The sequence below is a fragment of the Pleurodeles waltl genome, chromosome 3_2 (assembly GCF_031143425.1).
Source record: "Pleurodeles waltl isolate 20211129_DDA chromosome 3_2, aPleWal1.hap1.20221129, whole genome shotgun sequence".
Lineage (NCBI taxonomy): Eukaryota > Metazoa > Chordata > Amphibia > Caudata > Salamandridae > Pleurodeles > Pleurodeles waltl.
The window spans coordinates 57712066-57735200 of NC_090441.1; positions in this window are offsets into that span (position 1 = coordinate 57712066).

A 23135-nucleotide genomic window follows, 5' to 3' on the forward strand; every position below is an offset into this window, starting at 1 on the left:
CCTCTCACTACCCAACAGGACATCCCTCTACATAGTAGGATGCCTATCGCTCCTACTGACTATACAAATATGTCAGCTGCTGTTCCAGACACTTCCTCGACCATGGGGAGGGAAGAAAATGACCTTTTGTTGGTTCCTGTAACAACTTCGGGGACCACACCGCTACAGGATTTGGCTGTATTTTACACGAACACTTCCACGACTGGTAACGTCATCTATCATGAACCTCCAAGACCAGTGGATGGGAATTCGATGAGTCCTATGTTTGCGGAGACTTCATCTGGCTATTTTGTGGACATTGATGATTTTTCTTCAGATTCATCCTCAACTGAGACTGACAAACTTTCCAGAGGTAGCAAGTTCTATCAATGGCTTAAAAAGAACTATTTGATATATCCATGGAACTATCTCTGGTTCTGTTTGACATTTATTGCATTGTTTTTATGGATTGGTTTTGTGACTGTTTTCATTTTACTAATTAATGGTCACTATATTGCTGATCGCTCCTCAGTGGAGCCTGTTGATGTAATTTTAACACCGCATCATTCATCACATAAGGTCCGACGTGATTTGTCCCCTGTCAATATTACAGCTATTCCAATTTCTGATGGGATTATTTGGGACAAAGTTCCGTTCGATATATACAGGCCTACAGAGATGATTCAAATACCATACGTGTTCAAAATTTCTATGTCTGATGTTATTACACCTAATGTTGTCTCTGATGATTGGGATGTCCAAACAGTGGATTCCATGCTAAATGAAATGAAGGACTACTCCGCTTTTGGAAGTGATGATGTATATGATTTTACAATGAATTATGGTGAAATGTTCTGCTATAATAATTGGGGACATCACTACCTGCACCGTGCAACTAGATATAGGCCTCTTTTTAACTACACACAATGGGAACATTGTTCAACACCACGGGTGGGGAGTCCACAGTATTACAGTGACAAATTCACATACTTTTCTGGGCATGATACAACGAAAGCTGACTCATATTATTTTAAATTACCTGAGACACACATTAGAAAACTGTTGCTAACAGATACTAAACTGATTTATTCAGATCCCTTTGTTTCCCGACTTTCAATTGAGGGTTATGAATATTGGAAGAACACTATCGACTTGAAGAGTGTATGGGGGACGCAAGATTGGCAGATACAGGGTAGGGAGGCTTTGTTTCGAGCTTGCTTAATTCCTGTGCAAATTATTTTTTTAAATGACACTGTTGAGCAGACATCATGTCTAGGATTAGCTAAAATAAAGGATCTAAACACGCCCAGTATCCCTACACCGACAAAATTTAAAGATTAGCAACACTTTCTAAATGTTTCTGAGGATAGGCTAGATGCATTGGTTAAGGGTGGTGACTATAATTCTTCACTTTCCAGTCCCGGGGGATGGTTGATATGGCCCACCGATACTGATGAGTGTCAAAGGAGTTTTTTGAACTCTTCAGAGGGTTTTTCCATTCATAGACCAGACCCTCGCTTTTTGTCAGGTCAGCATGCTGGTATAATTACAACTTACAGTGTGGGCAAACTGTGCCAACAATGGGTACAAACGAACACCTTAACAGCGGTGAAACAACACCTGAATACTCTTTCTGACAGTATAGACCTACAAGATTTCCTATTAGGTCCTAGAAAGCAACGCTCGAAACGGTTTTTATATGCCATGTATAATGAAATTTGGAAACTTTCTCAAATTGAGGCTGCTGCACGTTTACGGCAACTTGATAAAGAGAATTTGGAAAATACATTAGCTGTTGTCGACAATGGCATGATCTGCTATTGATATCACTCAGACTAATTTGTCTCGGTTATATCATGGCCAAACACAGCTGCGTTCCATCATGCAGCTGAGTTGGGCTTTGCAGACGCTGAAAAGTGCCCACATTCCTTGGAAATACCTTAATGGGAGTGACCTATTCGCTGCTTTTAATTTTTCTGGGGAACAAGTGACAATGGCTAAAAGAGAGGCTCGTTTCACCTTGCTTCAAGTAGAAAAATTAGATAAGTTGCCCTTCACGGTAGCAGAGAATCCTTCAACTATCTGGCTCTTACACAGCATTATTAATTTACCGTTTTCAACGTTTCGTTTCTCGAACTGCCTGAAACATCTTTCAGTGGGACGATATGAACGGCTAGGAGATAGCTTTATTAAGGAAGAGTGGGAGTTGCCCTTTGAGTATCGATGTCTGAACGGCGAACAAGAAGTCTTTCTTAGCGGAAGTGAATGTGAGACTAATGTTCGTCATTCCATGATATGCAAACAGGTGTCTCTTCACGGTCTTTGCAATGCGGGGGTCGCAAATTTGGCCTGTTTTCTGAAGGGTACTCCCGTCCCCTTGATTCGTTCAGTGTTTCATGTTCTTTCTAATGGGAGTTATGTTCTTCTGAGCGATGACAGCTGTTGCGGCTTGCGACCTGGAATTGCCTACGCAATCTCAGTCACGAAGGTCGTTACGTGTTGTGGCCATGTTTTGTTTCCCCCCACACGAGAGATACAAGTATCTGAAATGTGGCCCCACATTGATACTATTAATGTGAACTATGACAAGTTGAGTAGACTGAAGGCGCTATTGTTTCAAAAACAGGTCGCCTTGACATCCGCAAAAGAGACGTATGCTCTCCAGGTTGCGAGATCATCAGCCGAGATACAATCCCTTTTAAATACCGATTTCCCCTTACACTTTGGAGAGTTGGTGTCGAGAATATTCAATGCTTCAAGCACCACTGGGATTGTTCATTTCTTTAAGGCTGTCGGGTCTGGTTTTGTGTCCATCTTCCAGACTGTCTTCGGAGTCATCCCATCAGCCATCCATTCACTCTTTTCTAGTGTGTTTGGTGGCTTTCCAATTATTTTGGCTTTAATTGGCGGACTACTACTGCCATATTTTCTGATTCGCGGTGGTTGTTTCCTTCCAGCGACACAGAGCGATGGAGCCGCTCCCGTCAACCCCGCTGTGTCGTGAACGCATGGTTCGGATCTTCGGTACACCTTTGCTGGTGGAACTAGAGTTTGACTGGTCATTGTCATTCCGGCCTCTACTATGGTGTGTACAACCGGTGTTCCTCTGCATATGGTGTCTCTTTGAACATCTGCCTATGGTCTGTCTTGCTGTAGCACCGACATCTCCTGTGGACCACGAACTGCTGATGTCCCCGATGAGGGTTCATACACGGTCATGCCCCTTGAGACTGAGGTTGCTCCGCGAGGCCACCTATGAGCCTTCTGTTATACAAACTAACATGGATGAGGATGCTGCAGCGAGTGTCGATGCACCGATGAATATGGCTCACTTCTGCTCTGTGGATCCGTTTGTCCGCCCAGCTCTCAATTTCACTTCGGAGGATGTTGACTCATTTTTGAGATCCTTGAATGGTGACTTCGATGACATTCTTCAAGATCCTGCATATAGCACATAATTTGATGAATTAGCTTGCCAGTTCCCGATTATCATAAAAAAATCAAATTATACTAAAAGTTTGCTATACTTGTCATGGTTGATATTAAAGTCTCTGAAATGTTTTTTAAGAAACAAATTTTATAATACAGCCTTTTTTTTTTTTTCTCTCTCGTTAAGTTTTTTGGCTTTTTAGTTAAGTAGCAGCTTTTTAGCGATTGGGTTTTCTTTACCTTCATCATACCTGTTACGGCAATGGGAAGGGTGTAGTGAATCCTAGTTTGTTTTAACGGGTTAACAGGAGTTAGCTTAGCCGTAGGCTTGTAAACTCGTGCCCCTGTCACCCAGTGACTTTTAACCTACTTAGCTTGCTCTGGCTTAGTCCATTTAATTATTTATTTCCTTTAAAATGGCGGCCTTGTTTATAGTTAGGCCACTTGTTATGGGTTCTATTATCAGTGTCACTGCGCCAAGGCGTCAAGATCAAGCACGAAAGACAAAGATACAGTAGGCATTCACACTTAGGGATTTTCCCTCTCTATACTTTCGAGGGATTGTTGATATTAATTGCCGTCCCAAGCATGCCTGTTATCTATTGTTATGAATAACACTTATGACAGGGGACCTTGTAGATCTGTATAAATACAACACACTTTTAGACAGATAATCAGAGGGATTCCGACCAGAGGGCATCGCCACCATCGCTGATACCGATGCTGCAGTCATCTTGACACTGATCCAGTCTTCGTGTCCCTGCGGAGTCTGAGATAGAGACCTCATTCCAAGGTAACGAGGGTTGGGGGCTCCTCTCATGGACACGGTTTTGGCAGATTAGGTTGAACGAACCCAGCTCTTCCTTTTTAGGTAGGAGGTTAGACCAACTCTCCTTAGGGTATTAGGGCTTATTCCATCTTTTACATATACATATATTTTTATCTTATATTGCATAATGGTGGGGGTCTTTATAACAATGACTCTCCTCTTTACAATACTGTTGCTTGGTATATTCATTATCCTAATCATTGCAGTTCATGCAACTTATCACAAATTGCAGTTATGTTGAATAAAAACTATTATAACTTTACTGCATCTGTGTTATTGCCTTTGTTTGTATAAGACATTATAGATCTGTGAGAAAAGGGTAATTTCCGTTTAACCACGACAACCCTGAGATATTGTATTTTGAGTCCATGCGTAAGCGACTGCTACAAATCACCTTTTACTATTATGTTTTCGGTGAGGTACTGCTAGTAAGCCGGTAAGGTTTGGACAACAGTTACAAATAGTGGTAGGAAGAGACTTAGGGGGTCATTCTGACCCCGGCGGTCTCAGACCGCCGGGGCCAGGGTCGGCGGGAGCACTGCCGACAGACCGGCGGTGCTCCGCAGGGCATTCTGACCGCGGCGGTTCGGCCGCGGTCAGACAAGGAAAACCGGCGGTCTCCCGCCGGTTTTCCGCTGCCCTTGGAATCCCCCATGGCGGCGCAGCTTGCTGCGCCGCCATGGGGGATTCTGACACCCCCTCACCGCCATCCTGTTCCTGGCGGTTCGCCCGCCAGGAACAGGATGGCGGCAGGGGGTGCCGCAGGGCCCCTGGGGGCCCCTGCAGTGCCCATGCCAATGGCATGGGCACTGCAGGGGCCCCCGTAAGAGGGCCCCACTGTGTATTTCAGTGTCTGCAATGCAGACACTGAAATACGCGACGGGTGCAAACTGCACCTGTCGCACCCCTGCAACTACGCCGGCTCAATTCTGAGCCGGCGTCCTCGTTGCAGGGGCATTTCCTCTGGGTCGGCGGGCGCTCTTTTGGAGAGCGCCCGCCGGCCCAGAGGAAATGTCTGAATGGCCGCCGCGGTCTTTTGACCGCGGTGCGGTCATTTGGCGGCTCCCTCCAGGCGGGTGGCTCCCGCCGCCCGCTGGGCTCAGAATGAGCCCCTTAGTCACCTACGAACGAAAGTACTGTAATCCTGAGACCAGCAGTCTTGCTCAGAGCAAAGAGTCCGAACTATGACAAACCTACTACATTATTCTTTTCATAGAGGTTACACTGTACATTGGTGTGACTCTGGTCTCTGTGGACCCTAGGGGACTGGAGTTGCACCCTAGGCCATCCTTTCCCATTGACACAATCCAAACAGTGCAAGTGTAGGGAAAGCGATGAACTGTGAAAATACAGTAATTTTACTATTGCTACTGCACTCTACCCAAGAGTAGGGAAAATACTTCACTTTAACCACATTACATATGTGAGTAACCCAATGAATGTAGGAATATATATATATATATATATATATATATTTATGTTAATCCGGTGAAAGAAATGTTTCTGACACATCCCTGACGCGTTTCGGTCCACCTGGACCTTATTCACAGGTAAACTTTATATCATTACATTTTGGCAGTTCCATCAAAGCAATATGTGACCACAAACATATATTTCATCAGCTACTATTCAAGGGACTGTACTCTGTTTGTGCATTCTTTATTAATTTTTCATTTAACATGTCATTGAGTTCTGTTTCAATTCACCAGTCTGTCCTTGGTTATTCCTACAATGTATACTGGGATTTGTGGTCAATAAATATCCATTGTTTGCACATCAGTGGGCTTATGTTGCCTTTTACACCTTCATGAGGTTCTCTGCACATGACTGAAGATTATATAACCACACTCCCAGCAGCACAGGAGACAGACACCCTGATGTACAAAGACAAAATCCAGGGTAAACCTAGAGGTTTATTTCCATTGCCAATACAATGTGTATCAAACCAACCTGATGGATTTTGGCATTCCCAAAGCCTTGGTAATACCTGTGACCAAGGCGTTGTAGACGCCGAAATGCATCGGGTTGGTTTGATGCACTGTGTATTGGTAATAATATTAAACTTCTAACTTTAATCTGGATTTTGTCTTTATACATTGAAGTGTGCATCTCGTGTGTTGTTGGGAGTGTGGATTGTGGATTTAACGGGCCCCTCAACCATATCACACACTGCTGCTGCTTGTGCTTCTGGACTTCAAGGAGTTTGTGAGCTGGACAAATATTACCTGCTGGTGTTCACCAGTAGGCAGCTATAGGTAAGACTAAGGGCCTGATCTAGAACTTGATGGACAGGTTAATCCAACACAATGGTGACAGATATCCCAGATTTGAATGCCATTATCTTCTATGGGATTTAGATTTCGGCAGATGGGATATCAGCCACCATTGTGATGGAGTAACCCGTCTGCTGGGTTCTAGATCAGGCCCCTAGTTTCCAACGAAGAAGTGTTTTTGACTTGCCTATATCTTTAGTACCTTTTTATGAATCTTCAGAACATTTTCCAAAACAAATGCCCTCTAGGGTCTTCTTGGGCATGAAAATTTATGGGGTGCTCTGTCAAGCGGGGGCTGAGAAAAAGGGGGTCAAAAAAAGTGTTTTCCTTTGGCAGCAATTTAGCTTTTGGTCTAGAGATCAAGTTTTTGTTATTTGGTGTAAATCCGTTAAGTAGTTTTAGAGAAATTAAAGGAAATCCACATTTGTATATCTAGGATCGCGAAAACTTTGTGAATACTCCTGATCTCATGTAGGGATCTAATTGGCTGCCAACACTTCAACTAGGAAGAACCAGAGAATTATATAAGCAGTGGTGGCATAGCCGACGCGGCCGATATCATTGTCTCAGGTGACTTTAACTTGAATCTACTAGGATCCTCCACAGACAAAACCACAATTGCCCTCTCTAGCACCCGGGATCTTCCTAAACAGGGGGCCAACAAATGTGGCTGTCCCACAAAGACCAGCAGGTCATTGCTCAATGGCTTTGAATTGTTACAGCTAAGAGCCCTGAATGGCATGTTTATGGCAGATTTATTAAGGATTCGCCTCCAGCAGCATCATATTTCTCTACCACAGACTCTACCACAATTGGCTACATCTTTGTCACTCTTCCACTGTTCAAACAAAGTAGCTTCCTACCATCTAGGCAACAGGAGTGAGAGTGACCACTGCCCACAGAACTTAACCATCATCCTGGGGATAACCAAATTGGAGAAAACTAATATTGCACACATTACCACTTTCACCACAAACTGCAAACGGATCAAATGTGGGCAATCAAACATAGATCTTGTCACTGAAGCAGCAATGGATCTTGCACTTGAATTAGAAACAAACAACAACAGTGAAGTGCAGAAATGAGAACAACTGAGAACTAGGCTAAGTGGAATTTTTGCTGAGCCAATCACCAACAGGCGACTGCCACTTCCCTCAGCTTTAACTCACCTGGCACAAGCCTCAGGCAGAACTACGAGACGCAAAGAGAAAAATTGTATAAGACGTCTCCACAGCAGCCCTGGCAATCCAGACCTACTGACAACCTGAAGGTACCACAAACAGTTACTGAACAAGTTAAAATGGGCAATCAATTGGAATTGCAATGAAGACTTGTGAGCCAAGCTACACTCGGATGTAAGGAGCAATAACAGTGCTCGCTTCTGGCACACAATATGCAACCTCACACACCCGTATCACGGCGACATTACATCACATATACCAGAAGCTGTCTGGGTCCAACATCTTGGAGTTCACTTCAATGGCCAGGCATCACTTAGCATGGCCACACAAAGCACGACTTCTCCAGGAATTCTCCTCTCAAACAGGCCCTCACTAAAGACCATGCTTACACTACTCACTGACTCGGTTACAATAAAATATCAGATAGCCAAGGGTAGGAGTGAAGGCGCCCCAGGCCCGAATGGACTTCCACGTGCAGTTTTTAAGCACAACAGTCCCTTTGGGGAATTATTTTTTAACCTCTCCACCTGGAAATAGGTCGGAAAGGAACTATTCCACAGTCCTGGAAGGGGTCCATAATCACCCCCATTTTCAAAACCGGGGACAGGTCACTCCCCAACAGCTATCATCTGATTGTGCTAATTGACAATGACGCAAAGTACTTCGCAGGTCTGTTACTGGATCATCTGCTTGCATGCACTTCTGAAAAGGGAATAATCAACATGATCCAAACAGGATTTTCTAAACAGACTGGCACCATCATGAACATCCTGGCCATTGCCCTCTTAATCGACAGAACTATAACACTGAAATGACAGCTCCATCTATGCTTTGTTGACTTCAAGGCCGCATTTGACAACGTGGACAGGAATCTGTTGTGGAAGAAGCTCGAAACCTGGGGGCTTGCATATCCACGCCTATGCCTGATAATAGCCCTTCATTCGGAGACATGGGTCCAGATAAAAGTGGGCACAGGCACTCATCTTTCAAGGCGGATCCCCACTACCAAAGGCTTAAAACAAGGTTGTGTTTTGACCCCGCACTGTTCAGTTTATATTTAGCAGACTTAGCGGGCTCACTCACCCTCACAAACTCGCACCCCCCCCAAAAATTGGGGACCTGGAACTATTGTGTCTCATGTACGCTGATGACCTCGTATTGATCAGTCATATGGAAATAGGCCTTCAGAGACTATTAAATGCCACTCAACATTACTCAGCCACTAATACCTTGACAGCAAACTTCAGAAAAACATGTACATTGTGAATCAGATCGAAGGCACCTTCGAGAGCATGGTTTCAGGGTAAGCCACAACTTGTTTAAACAGACAAGTATAAATATCTTGGAGTCCTTATTGGCAAATCAGGAAACTTTGTGCATCAAAGAAAAAGCCTAATGGAAGAAGCCTAGCTATAGCGCTATCATTAAAAAGACTAAAAATTCATCTGAATGGGCCTTATAAAGACCCCTCTTAAAAGTACTTAAATCCAAGCTCCTGCCCACTATAACATACGGAAGCGAAGAACAAAGAGGCAGGTATTTAGATATTGTTGGACTTTTCCTTTTGCAGGGTCATCCCCAGACTTTTTTGCCTCCTGCCTCCTATATTTTTCTGACATGTTGCTGTTGGCTTTTCAACTCTGAGCACTTTACCACTGCTAACCAGTGCTAAAGTGCATATGCTCTCCTGTTTAAATTGTATGTAAGTGGTTTATCCATGATTGGCATATTTGATTTACTAGTAAGTCCCTAGTAAGGTGCACTAGAGGTGCCAGGGCCTGTAAATCAAATGCTACTAGTGGGCCTGCAGCACTGGTTGTGCCACCCACATAAGTAGCTCTGTAATCATGTCTCAGACCTGCCACTGCAGTGTCTGTGTGTGTATTTTTACACTGTAAATTCGACTTGGCAAGTGTACCCACTTGCCAGGCCTAAACCTTCCCTTTCCTTACATGTAAGGCACCCCTAAGGTATGCCCTAGGTAGCCCCAAGGGCAGGGTGCAGTGTATGGATAAGGTAGGACATATAGTAATGTGGTTTATATGTCCTGACAGTGAAATACTGCCAATTTCGTTTTCACTGTTGCAAGGTCTGTCTCTCTCTCATAGGATAATATGGGGGCTACCTTTAAATATGATTAAAGTGTAGATTCCCCTAGAGAAGAGATGGACAGGTGGAGTTTGGGATCCCTGAACTCACAATTTAAAAATGCATCTTTTAGTAAAGTTGATTTTGAGATTGTGCGTTTGAAAATGCCACTTTTAGAAAGTGAACATTTTCTTGCTTAAACCATTCTGTGACTCTGCCTTGTTTGTGGATTCCCTGTCTGGGTCAGTTGACAGTTGGGTTGTTTTTCACCTCACACCAGACAGTGACACAAAGGGAGCTGGGGTGTGATCTGCATTCCTGATTAGCCATCTCTGCTAGGAGGGAGGGGTGGAGTGGTCACTCTCATCTGAAAGGACTGTGCCTGCCTCTGACAATGCTGTCTCCAGCCCCCTGGTGTGTGTCTGAGGCCTTGCCTGGGCAAGGCAGGATCTCACAAGAAGGTGTGAGTCCCCTTTGAAGAAAGGTGACTTCAAAGACTAAAATGAGTATAAGAAGGGCACCCAAACTTACAAACTTGAGAAACACTTCTGGAATCAAGGGGAACCTCTGCCTGGAGAAGAGCTGATCGCTGAGGAACAAGTGCTGCCCTGCCTGTGACTGTGCTTTGTGGAGCTTTCCTGCAGTGCTGCTTCTGCCAGAGTAAGAGGGCAAAGACTGGACTTTGTGTGCCTTCCATCTTGAAGAAGAAATCTCCAAGGGCTTGATGTAGAGCTTGCCTCCTGTTGTTGAAGTCTCAGGGATAGCAAAGACTTCTTCCTGCCAGCACCTGGAGTCTCTGGAGAGACCCCTACTCTGCTCTGTGGTGCCCTTCCAGTTCCTGGGACCCTGAAAGGAGAGGCTGGCAGCCTAAGGACAAAAATACACGCCCCGAGTGCCGTGCGGAGAAAAGATCGACGCGAATCCGATCGCGGCTGAGAAAACGACGCGACGCCGGCTCCGCAGCTGAGAAACGACGCCGCAGGAAACGCGACCGGAGAATCGACGCCCGGAGCAGGAGAAACGACGCGCAGCATCGCTGACGAAGGCTGAGAGATCGCAACCTGCGCCGCGGGACTTTCGGACCGTCGCGTGGCTGGCTGTTTCGACGCGCATCGCCGTGCCGAGTTGTTTTCGACGCATATAACCGTGCAGGGTTATTTTCGACGCGCACCGCCCGTGCGGGGTTATTTTTGACGCAAACCAGGTACATTTTCACGCTAGCAGCGCTAGTGTGTTGTTACAACTACCTAAAGACTCTTTTTATTTTAAACCTTTAAAAAATCATAACTTGACTTGTGTATGTTGGATTTTTGTCGTTTTGGTCTTGTTTTGTCTAGATAAATATTTCCTATTTTTCTAAACTGGTGTTGTGTCATTTTGTAGTGTTTTCATTAAGTTGCTGTGTGTGTTGGTACAAATACTTTACGCCCAGCACTCTGAGGTTAAGCCTACTGCTCTGCCAAGCTACCAAGGGGGTAAGCAGGGGTTAGCTGAGGGTGATTCTCTTTTATCCTAACTAGAGTGAGGGTCCTTGCTTGAACAGGGGGTAACCTGACTGTCAACCAAAGACCCCATTTCTAACAGATATCATAAACCACGCAGTGAGCAAAGTTTATTGTATGATCTTCAACATCCCCAGATTCACCTCTCCCACCCAACTGAGACAGTAGTTCGACCTACTGAATCAATCTCTGGCACAACATGGCACATTTATAAGCTTTTGTAGCAAAGCCCGTGGTGCCCCTCCGGACTCCTTTAATCACTATATGTGGCAAGAGCTTGAACGTAAGAATACCTCCCCTTTCAGAATCCACTTAGACGACTCACTTAAGAAGACTGGGCTTACCGACCTCTGGAGGATCTCAATCCCGCACAGCACCTTTCAGAAAGCAGTTGGGAAATCAATTAGGGTTCAGACAAAGAGCAGCCTTCTCACAGAGGTCTCATGCATGAATGACTCTGCACACCTACAAGTCTCTGGGCCAGGGTTTCTCAAGACGAACCAAGGAGCAATTTTGAAGTATCGCCTTGGTCTCTTACCATTTGCCTTAAATGCAGCCCCTTGGCTGAGGGATGTAACAAACTCTATCTGCCGCCTGTGTGGTGAGGACATGGAAGATCTCCTACATGTCCTTTGCTTATGTAACCGTCTTGCACTAGAACGAAAAGCCTTACAAAAGAACAAACTCAACAAAAAAGGCATTCCGACACAGAGACAAGCAGTGCTGGTGTGCTTTGCACCTGGGGACCTGTAGCTGAACTGTGCTTTAGTGATTTTTCTTTCTATGGTGACTCAAAAGCAACATTTAATAAATCAGCTACATCCTCCCTGAGACTCACAAGAGGACAGTTCACAGCTCACTGCTCGAGCACGGTCTCTAACAGTATCAAGTACGCTCTATTCACAATGGAGAAAGCAAAGTTTTAAGTAGCAATTGCCTCATTATGTTTTAAAACGCATTCATATGGAGCGCATACCCAAACGATTGGAGAACGCGCAAAATACCTTGATGATGATCTAGTAATATCACAAATGTATTTTAAAAGCTTTTGTTTCTTTTTCACATTTGTTATGGTTTTAAGTAACTAAACAATAAACCTTACCTTACCTTACCTTGGGCCTCGGGAACTACCACCTCCCCAGGGGTATACTTGAAAAATGACACAGGGTGGCCACATGGACCCCTACACCCTAAGGACCACCACCTTCCTGGGGCAACAAATTAAAATGAAGGTGGGCCATGCTGATCCTCTCAGGACCTGGGGACAGCTCCCACTAAGCAAAGCAAACATAACTCCACTCGCAGCAAGCAGGCAAACATAACTAAATTCCTTGTCCTATATCAAGCGGGCAGGGAAAATGATGACAAGATTGCTCCCACATGCAGGGAGCTGCATTTTAAGCAGCTCCCTGTATATGGGAGCAATGCCAGCATTGAGGCTCCCCCCGCTGACCCCATCAAAGAATACTAAGTGCCCTTAGCGGGGCAAAGGCACCCAGGAGGCTGTGGCAAGGCCCCTGGGGATGGGTTCTTGTGGCAGAGACCAGCCTAGGGAGGAGGGCTCCATGTGGCTCCCTCCAGTTTAAAAGTAAATACATGACCCCCGGAGGTGGTGGTCCTGGGGCCGTGGGTGGTCCACGGAGCCCCCCTAACTATTTTTAATTAGTGCCCTGGGAAGGTGGTGGTCCCCGTAGCCCTGGGGTCCATGTGGTATGCCTAACAATTGTTTTTAGGTAGCCCCAGGGAGGTGGTGGTCCCCAAATCCCCAGCGGTTTCATGAGACCCACCATATATTTATTGAATGCAGCCCCAGGGAGGTGGTGGTCTCTGAGGCCTGGGTGGGGTCCACGCACCCCCCTTAAAAAAGTTCTTATGTAGCCCCAGGGAGGTAGTTGACCCTAGGGCCCGGGGATCCTTATGGCCTCCCTTTTTAAAATGTTTTACTTGTTAACTTGTTGCACCTGGGAGATGGTGGTTCCCAGCTGTGGTGGGGGGAGGGGTTGTATGGTCCCCAACAATTTCTTCAGGTAGTTTCAGGGAGGTGTTGGTCCCAAGGCCCTGGGGAGCCCTTGCAGCCCCCCCAAATAATGATTTAAATGTAGCCTCAGGAGTTGGTGCTTCCCGGGGATTGGGGGGGTCCACATGGCCCCCTGCATATTTATTAAATGTAGCCCCAGAGAGGTGGTAGTTCCTGAGGCTTTTAAAAGCACTAAGAGGAGGTCCTGTGCACCCTCTCCTTATTTAATATATTGGCCATGCCCCCAGGAGCGGGCCCACCTGGGGGCAAAGTTATTAAGAAGCTGAGGGAACTGTGCAATGTCTTTACATTTTTGACAAAATCCGCAGACCCACTTGTGGATTTTGCCCCAAAAATACTTTTTGGCCCTGGTGGGGTGCCAGGTAAACCCCAGGATCAAGTGAAAGGAGTTAGGGTATTTGTACCCGGCCCCCTTTTCTTTTCTTTTGTGTATGGTGAAGTCCCTGCATGGTGTGGTGTTTGGTGCTTTTAATGGGTTGGCTACAGGATTTGGCCTTAGGCACCAACCTCCGCTATGCACTGCTGAAGGCCATGTGTGGCGTGGGGTTGGTTGCTTGTAGGGGATAGGCCGCAGGGCTTGGCCATAGGCCAGGGCCTGAGGCCAACCTCCACCGTGCACAGCCTTTGGATGTGCATGGCATGGTTTTTGGGGCTTAAAGGGGGTTGACCGCAGACCTGGCCACAGGCCAGACCCTGAGGCCACCAAACAGGGCCAAAGGCAGTGTGTGGTGCAGGAATTGGTGTTTGTAGGGGGTTGGTCTCAGGGCCTGCCTTCAGGCCAAGCTCTACGGCTAACCTCGGCTGTGCATGGTGGTGGGTGATTACCTAGCATTAAATTACTTAACATTACAAATATGTAGAAATTTACTGGTAAAATACAAAGGTTACAGGTACATTATAGTTAGGAAATAGAATTGAAAAAAACCTCAAAATTTGCTTAAAAAATCAAAGGTTAGAGGGACATTATAGTTAAGTTCTAATTTACTCACAGAAAACCATAGAAATTCAGCAGCTATAGTTAGGTTTGCTGAAGTAACTATAACTTGCACCCTAAGGTAACTATAACTATATATATATTTGAAAAACTAAAATCAATTAAATAAATCAATTTACATAATTGCTATTGTCATCAATTAACATTTAATAATTAGTCTGTAAATAATGATTTCTGAACTAACTTCCCACCCAGTACCTTTACAAAACTATCATCCTGCAGCTTGATATAAGTCAAATAAATCAGAATTCCTTATTTTACATAATTGAAATTCAATTGAATAATTATCAATTAATAATAAATTGTTTATTAATAATTACTCAATTAACTTCAAATTTCACATCCCTACAAATGTGGCAGCCCACAACTAAAGTGCAAGTAATATCAATATTTTAAATTACATAATTAATAATTAATTTGTAAGTAATTATTATTTAACTTCACACCCTGTACCCCTACAAACTGAACAGCCCACAAATAACATATAACAAAAATAAATCAGTATTACATAAATTACATAATCATTCATATAAATAAATAAGATTTATTAAATAATTCTAATTTTTTTTCTCAATTACTTCCCACCCTATCTCCTACAAACCCAACAATCTACTGCAATACTATAAATTACTATTAAAAACAAATTTAAAAAATCCTTATCATTTAAAATTACAAGCAAAAACACAGAATTTAATTTCTGACATTTCTGTCTCCCGATATTTTGTCTAAACACTGTTGGATTAATTTTGCCTCAATTCATTCAAAAGCATGAAAATGGCTCTAACAGCCTTCTTAACCACCGATCTTCTTGGATACATATATATAATCTATGGACCAAACCCTCCAACAAATTCATGGAACACTTCTCCGAATACATCGCTCTCAACCAATGCTGTCCTCAAGCAACTATATGGGAGACTTCAATATCAACTGAAGAAACCCCCACTTGAGCCTCTTTTGAAAACTAGACAATGTAATGAGATTACATCACCTCACTCAAATATCTACCCTCCTGACAGAAAACAAAGGAAAAATCTTAGATCTATTTTTCACGTCCATTACGTTTGTCTCCCTCCCATTGAACTGGACTGGACCGACCATTTCCCTCTGGAATTTAGCTACCCATTGGTGAACCTCATACACAAGAAACCTTTCAACCCCAAAATCCAGGTATGAAATGACAAATGTTTCTCCACCAACACCTTAAATAAAAGTCTTCTACTAATACTCACAGAGATCTAACAGAATAACAGCAAGATCTAACAGAATAACAACACCAATCTCATCTGCACCCAAAAGCAATATAGCCCCAGAAAAAGTAAATACTGCAAAACGCAACTCCAACAAACCATGGCTCAACAAAAACCTTACACATATGCAAAAAGGAAATCAAAACACTGGAAAACTATAGGAAAAAGATAAATCTGACAGATTTAAACCCAAACCGAGGAAGGCTAGAAAGCTATTCAAATCAGAAAAACTTTTTTTTATGATCAACTCTCACATTTACCAAACCCCTTCTGCACCCTATTTTAAATTTTATTGGAGAACACTCAAAAACATTAACAGTACAATTCCCTCTGTTTTGAAGTGCAACAATATTCTTGCTTTTTCTTAGCAAACTTTCAAAAGTGAGAACTGGCTTCCCTGGTAAATCTTCGTTTCCACCAGTTTTTATCATAAAAACAACCAACATGTGGGTCTCAGTTCCAAAGACCTATTCAAAGAATCCATTAAATCTGATGTATCCCTTATTTCAGAGATCCAATCCCAGCTAAGATAATCAAAGAGAACTTCAGTATATTCACACAAATCTGAGTTGCTATATTCAACCCATCACTAACTCATTGCCTGTTCCTCAGCATCCTAAAACTGGGCCAAATATAATCTGTACTTAAGAAGCCAAAAGCCATCCTGAAATCTTAGAAAACTTCAAACCCATAAGCAACATCCCATGGCAAGGAATAGTAATTGAAACTTGTCGTACTGCAGCTAAATAAACACATCAGCAACAGTGACTTTCTCCAGTACCTAACTGGGATTCAGCAAAGGTTACAGCACCAAAACAGCAACATTGAAGATACTACATGGTGTATGGTATCCTTGATGAAGGTGAAGTCTGCCTACTTACCCTTTTAGATCCATCAGAAGTGTTAGAAATAGTGGACCACAATCTCCTACTCAAGACCATGGGGCCTAGGATGGGCCTCAGTGGAGCAGTATTAAGCTGGATCCACTCTTTCCTGAATGGCTTGTGATACTGGTAAACTTCGCATTGGCCTCAGAAAAGAATTGCATGGTACAAGACTTACTTTATATAAGGACCAGAAATCAGTTCATGTATGGATAGGTTGTCATAGGAATTCTTCTAATTTCTCGCAAATCATCTGCCAAAATTGACCCAACTCTGCTCACAGAACTATCCTTGACCAACCACACAGCACCTCATTGAGGCCACATGTAGCAAACTCCGAGATTGCGACTCGGAAATTGCGAGACTGTCTGACTCGCAATTTCCGAGTCGCAATCTCGGATGCAGAACGATGTCTCACTGGGGACCCCTTCCCTTTTGCGAATGAGTTACCACCAGTGTGACACTGGTGGTAACTGCGAGTTGCTTTGCTACCGCATTCGCGGTCACAAAGCAATTCTGAATTGTAATGCGAGTCGCAAATTTGAAGGGAACACCCCTTCCTATTTGCGAGTCGCATTCACAAATTGCGAGTTGGTACCTACTCGCAATTTGTGAATGTGCATCGCGTTAGGCTGTTTGCATGGCGCAAACTGCGATTTTCGCAGTTTGCACCATGCAAACGGCTTCCTACATCTGGCACTGAATCCCTCAGTTTCACACTGGATTCCTCTCTCACGTTATCACCACAAGTGAACAAAAATGTCACACTCCACCAACTTAAGAAAATTTAACACCTACTCCCCTCCAATCAACTAAGATCTGCAGCCCATGCCTATGCTCATTCATTCCAAGGATTGACTCAGCAGTACCATCCTATTGGAACAATAGCCCTACTTAAAGCCATATTCCACTCCACAAGACTCATCTGAGATGGAGAAACTCTGAGATACCTCCACTGACTCCATCTTGAGGTGTGGGGCAAGTTCAAAATTGGAATCATCACCTAAAAAAACTTTAAACCACCAAAGTTCATCCTATTTATCCAGTCTCATCGAATTGTAAGGAGGTGTAAGACTGTCAAGAAGCAATTCCACCTTAAAAAAAAATATGTGTTTTCAAAAGCATGAAGATATAGTCATTGACGTTGCATACAGCATGGTAATACTCATATTAATCATCTTCAATGCAAAAGATAATCTAATACAAAATTATAAAAGCAAAGCAATGCTAGTGTTAAGAGGTAAGGGAGGAGATAAACTAGAGAGACAATTAGTTCATGCAGGCTAAAGAAAACATGATCAACGTAGCAACATAAGCAGGTATGTAGGTAGCAGTCAGTTCCACTAGCGGTTACTTACCAGAGTGCAGTGGTGTTGTTTAAATGCCCATCCATGATCACATGCTAAGGAGCTAAGTGTAAATAAGGAACCCAAAGTTCATGATGTAATGTTGGCCCTGGAGTAATAACAATCTTATCATTACATAATAGGGGATGACTATGATCTTGGTAGTAGGCACTATAGTACCATTGTTTCCCTAGCTCTCGGTAGCAGTAACATTGTCGTTCAATTGTGTCAATGAAAAATGAAAATCCCATTGCCTCTGGTGGGAGAAACTAGCATTTCCTTCAGCTCCCGCCAACATACATAGGGCCAGATTTACTAGGCTCTAGAGCCACCGGAGCATCACTTTTCATGATAGTCTGGTGGTGCTGTGCAGTGCACCACATTTACAAGGTGGCGTTAAGACACTTTTTGCAGCTTAACACCACCTTGTAAATATGGGCCCCTTTGACACAGTTTTCTGCATCAGAAGAGAGTGCAATAGGTGATGCTGTGGTGTTCTACCACAACACCCGTTGCTTTTGATGCTGCCCCAGATGTATAACAAGGCGTAAATCTGGGCAGCCCCAGGGGTGCCGTTAGCATTGCGCAATGACGAGGAAGAATACTTTTATTCCTCCTTGTTTTTGCTTTTTCAATGAAAGAGCAAAAGGCCATGAATGATTGTTTATGTCTAGGAAGGTGTCCCTTCCTGCACACAAACAATCATTCAAAATGATGATTTGATACTTCTATGTGTGCCAAATCATCTTTGTAGATTGTTTATGTGCAAGAACGGACACCTTCCTGCACATAAGCAATCAATTCCCCACAATGCAGACACCCTTGCACTATGATGCAAGGATGCCTGCATTGTCAGCTAGAATTAGGGCAGTGCAGGGGAAAACACAGGGGTGCACTGTATTTTAGTGAACACGGCACATCCCTGCATTTTTAAAGTGATGCAGCATGGCGCTACAACTTTTGGTGCAGCACCCCACTGTTCCACTTTTTAGTAAATCTGGCCCATAGTTCTCTGTTCCAAGTTTCACATAATGGGGGTGTGGGGATTTTCAATTTTATTCATTGAGACACTTTCCCAATATCATGCCATATAAACTATCCAAGTTCGATATTTGAGCCTAATCGAGTCCAACTTTACGCCCAGGAGAAAGAGTCTATTTTTGTGGTCCACTTCGGTATTAGTGACTGTGTTAACAGTGGACCTGACATAACTCCACAACTCCCTTAGTCCATTGCAAACCCAAAACATATGTAAGAGATTTGCCCTAGGGTATAGGCATCTTGGACAGGAGACTCTATGTGAGGTGAACATCCTGTGTAGACTTCAGATAAGTGTAGGGTGTGAGATTCTGTTGGACAAATTTAAATCTGGCATTCCTGGATACCATGTTAGGGTAGGCTAATACCTGAACCCACTGCTTATCTATGAAAGTAATACTTAGGTCATGATTCTAAGTCTCATCCAAGCCAGATAATTTTAAGTCTGTCATTTGTGAAAGTGTCATGTGTAACCTCATAATGGCTTTATCATTGCCAACAGGGTTTCCAAGACCTGATATGTCATAGGTGGTTCAGGTCAGGGGTCCAAAGGGCTTCAAGTGGTTGATCACCCTCACAAAGCGTAGTAACTTCTCTGGTGCTCTAGATGGTTTAAGGAGTCTTGTCACAATATCTCAAATGTGTGGTAGCTGTGTTCTGTAAATAGGTTGCCTATGGTTGTAATACTTGCATCTATCTTAATAGAGATGGAAAACATGCCCCAATGATGTGGTAGGTGACATAAGCCCTCATTATGTCTTTGGCGGTAAACACCGCCTTCCGCCACGGTGACGGCTGACAAAAAAACATTGCAGCGGCTACCATCTGTTCGCCAGATTATGACCACAGCCGGATTTCCGCCACAAGAAGGGCGGAAATCCAGCTGTGGCCATACTGGTGGATGGTGGTAAGGTGGCGCCGCTACCACCAGCAGCACCACGCCAGTAGACCGCTACCAGCCATATTATGACAAATAATTCCGTCTGGCGGGTTTCTGCTGGTGGGCCCTGCTGGCAGAAGCAGCACCCCGTCCCGTGCCGGAAGACCCCCTGGATTCAGGTAAGTCGGGTTTCCGACAGGGGAGGGAGGTGGGGGTGTTGTGTGAGTGTGTGGGGGTGTGTGCATAAGTGTGTGAGTGTGTGCGTGAATGCAAGTGTGTGTGTAGTGTTGTTTGTGTGCGTGTATGCATTTGTGTGAGTGCGTGTATGAATGGAAATGTGAATGCATGTCTGCGTGTCCGTATGAATCTGTGTACGGATGTGTGCGTGAATGAATGGATGCATGCGTGTATGTATGCGTGCATGTCAGTGTGAATGAGTGTGTCTGTGTGTGTGTGTGTGTATGGCGGTGAGGTTGGAAGGGAGGGGGAGCGTGGATGAAGAGGGGTGGGGGGTCTGGGGAGTGTTGGGGGGACCTCCTATCAGTGACAGGGAAGAAGTTCCCTGTCAATGAGAGGGTCTACCAGCATGGTTTTCGTGGAGTTACGAATGCCACTGAAGCCATAGCGGTAGGCAGGGTCATGATACCTCCGGCAGTACAATAGCGGCCGCTGGGTTGGAAATTGTTATCTCCAGCCTGGCGGCTGCTACCGCCATGGTGATCGGAGTGGTACATTGGCAGGTTGGCTTCGGCCAACCCGCCAATGTCATAATGTGGTGGTAAGTACCGCCAGCCTGTTGGCGGTACTACTGCCACATTATTTCCAACCGCCGGAGTCATAATGACCCCCATATTGATAAATTAGGAAAGTATGCAATTTAGGTAGTGGTTTTTACAAAGTGTTCTATTGCAAAAATAATTTTCCACCTGTAGGTGTCGGTCACCCCTCAGCCATCTTGTGGTGTGCAAAAGACCACCAAAGTGTAAAGCTTGCCTCTAAGTGTGTCACAAAGTCTCCTGCTTCAATTGGCAAAGGGGTTGGCAACCAGCATGCCAACCATTGCAGCTGTGCCACAACTCAGAGTTTTCAAAATTAGGAGCCGCCAGTCTATGCTTGTCCAAGTGGCATCGTAGCTGGTCAAGAGCCAATTTATGTCACTTCCCATTCCACATGAAGTTCGGAAAAAAGGAGTCAAGGTCTTCGAAAAAAACAGGCCAGTAACAATAAGTCTATTCCACCAAACAAATAGAAAAAACAGGACAAAAATGATCATCTTATATACGTTGATTCTGGCCATTATCAACAGAGGAAGTTGACTCCAAATCTGTACTGATGCTCTTGTATTTGAAAGCAATTTATGCAAGTTGCAGTCAATTACATCAGTGTGCAAGTGAAAACTTCTTACACCTAAGTATTTAAATGACGTCATTTTCCAAAGCAAAGGCAGTGATGGCAGTTGGTCAGTCTCCTCAGGTGTACATGGTCTCAAGGAAGAAATGCTAGATTTGGCACAGTTAGTGTGGAGTCTAGTAAGTGCACCAAACTCCTGCAGGATTCGTAGTGTCCAGCAGAAAGGCCACTGTGTCTCTAAATGAAGTTAGATATCATCTGCAAATAATGAGATAGCACGAAGAGAGCCTCTACTTTGAACTCCCGTTCTATCATCAGTTAGTCTGAAGGCTGCTGCAAGGGGTTCTATCGCTAACAAGAAAGTGATGGGGGAGAGTGGACATCCATGTCTTGTACTGCGCTCCACTGTAAATTGTCTAGAAACACAACTGCTAATTCATACCCTGGAAAGGGTGGTTTGAAGAAACAATTCTTCCTTAACTGCAAAGACGCCTAACTTCTTTGTTCTCCTTAGGCCTAATGCAGTTCTTCTGAGGCACAGCGCCCAGTCTCTGGAACTCCCTACTTTAGACCGAAAATGAAGTCACAACATCCCATGATTCATGAAAGTCCATAAAAATGTCCTTTTCAAAACATATCTCAATAGACAGTAATCTTACTCCTGGGGACTCCCACAGAAAGTCTCCATCTTGGGGCCTGATTTAGATCTTGGTGATAATCCCACTGAACTGCGGTGGCAGCAGATCCCGAGTACTCTGTCACGTCAACAGTGTTCCAACCCCCTTATTTAGATGCATTGCGACTGAGCTGCTGACCGCCATGACAGAGTGCTTTTCCTAGCCGTTAGCTTGGGGGGTCCCACCGACCATATTTAGATGTTACAGTTCTGTAGACGGTGTACTGGTGGCAGATTTCAGAAGGAGGGAGACCGTTGCGGGAGCCAATGCACATTGTTCAGTGGCGGTGGCTATGGTATAAAGATAAGTTACACACACATACAGTGTACCTTAGCCATATATGTCCACCTGCAAAACACACTACACAACAAAGTACTTACACACTGTTATTCATTGCCAGTCCACCACAGCATGACATGTACATACCAGAAACACACATTGCCATAGAACCATGACACATTAATACACACACTGAACATTTCACCCACACATGACACAACCACAACAAAGAACACAACTACAGACTCATCTACACAAACACACTCACACAAAAGCACAACTACACACATCTCAACAACCACCTGAATGTTGTACATAACAGCACAACATACAACCAAACATATACAACATCAGACCCATATGCAAGTCTCATACATACTGAGACAACCATATCACTCACTCCAGCTCCCTCCACCTAGACCAGACAATCCAATCTCACACACACACACACGTACTGAGTCATGTACACTACTGGAAGCACAACATTACAGGTACAGGTCCCCTTCCAATGTGCACACATGGACATGGTTGACAAGTGTGATGTCATTGTTATTGTGGTGCCAGCATTCATTTGGAAATGAATACTGACACCAAAATAAAAATGGTGTCTGTGATCGATCTGTGCCACATATCAGTGTGTTCCTATCAATGACTGTCACAGATGTTTTCAAAGCATATGCTTGTCACAAATATTGTTTTTCAAATACTGACGTATATAACTGCAGTGGTCGCATGCTTATGTGCAATAAGCAAAGAAAGTACACAAGTTTTGCGGAATGATTACCTTAGAGTATAGTGACGGCGGGGTCGTGTGTCCTCTGTGGTCCAGGTTTTTACCTCATTTCCCTTACAATCCACCAACTCATGTGTAGAGGTAACACTGCCACAGTTGCTTTGGTGGGAAGACACATCCTAATTGGCCCGGCCGAAAAACTAGCTGGAGTTCCTCCCCCAGCCACTATATCAAATTGTGGTGTTTAAGCAGTGAAGATTCTTGGCAGAGTCAGCAGGACTTGGGCGGTCTTCCTGCTATGGAACTGCCAACATCTAAATAGAGCAGACGGACAGACAAGGCAATGAGAAGGAAATCTGACGGACAAATGGCAGCGGGACCGATT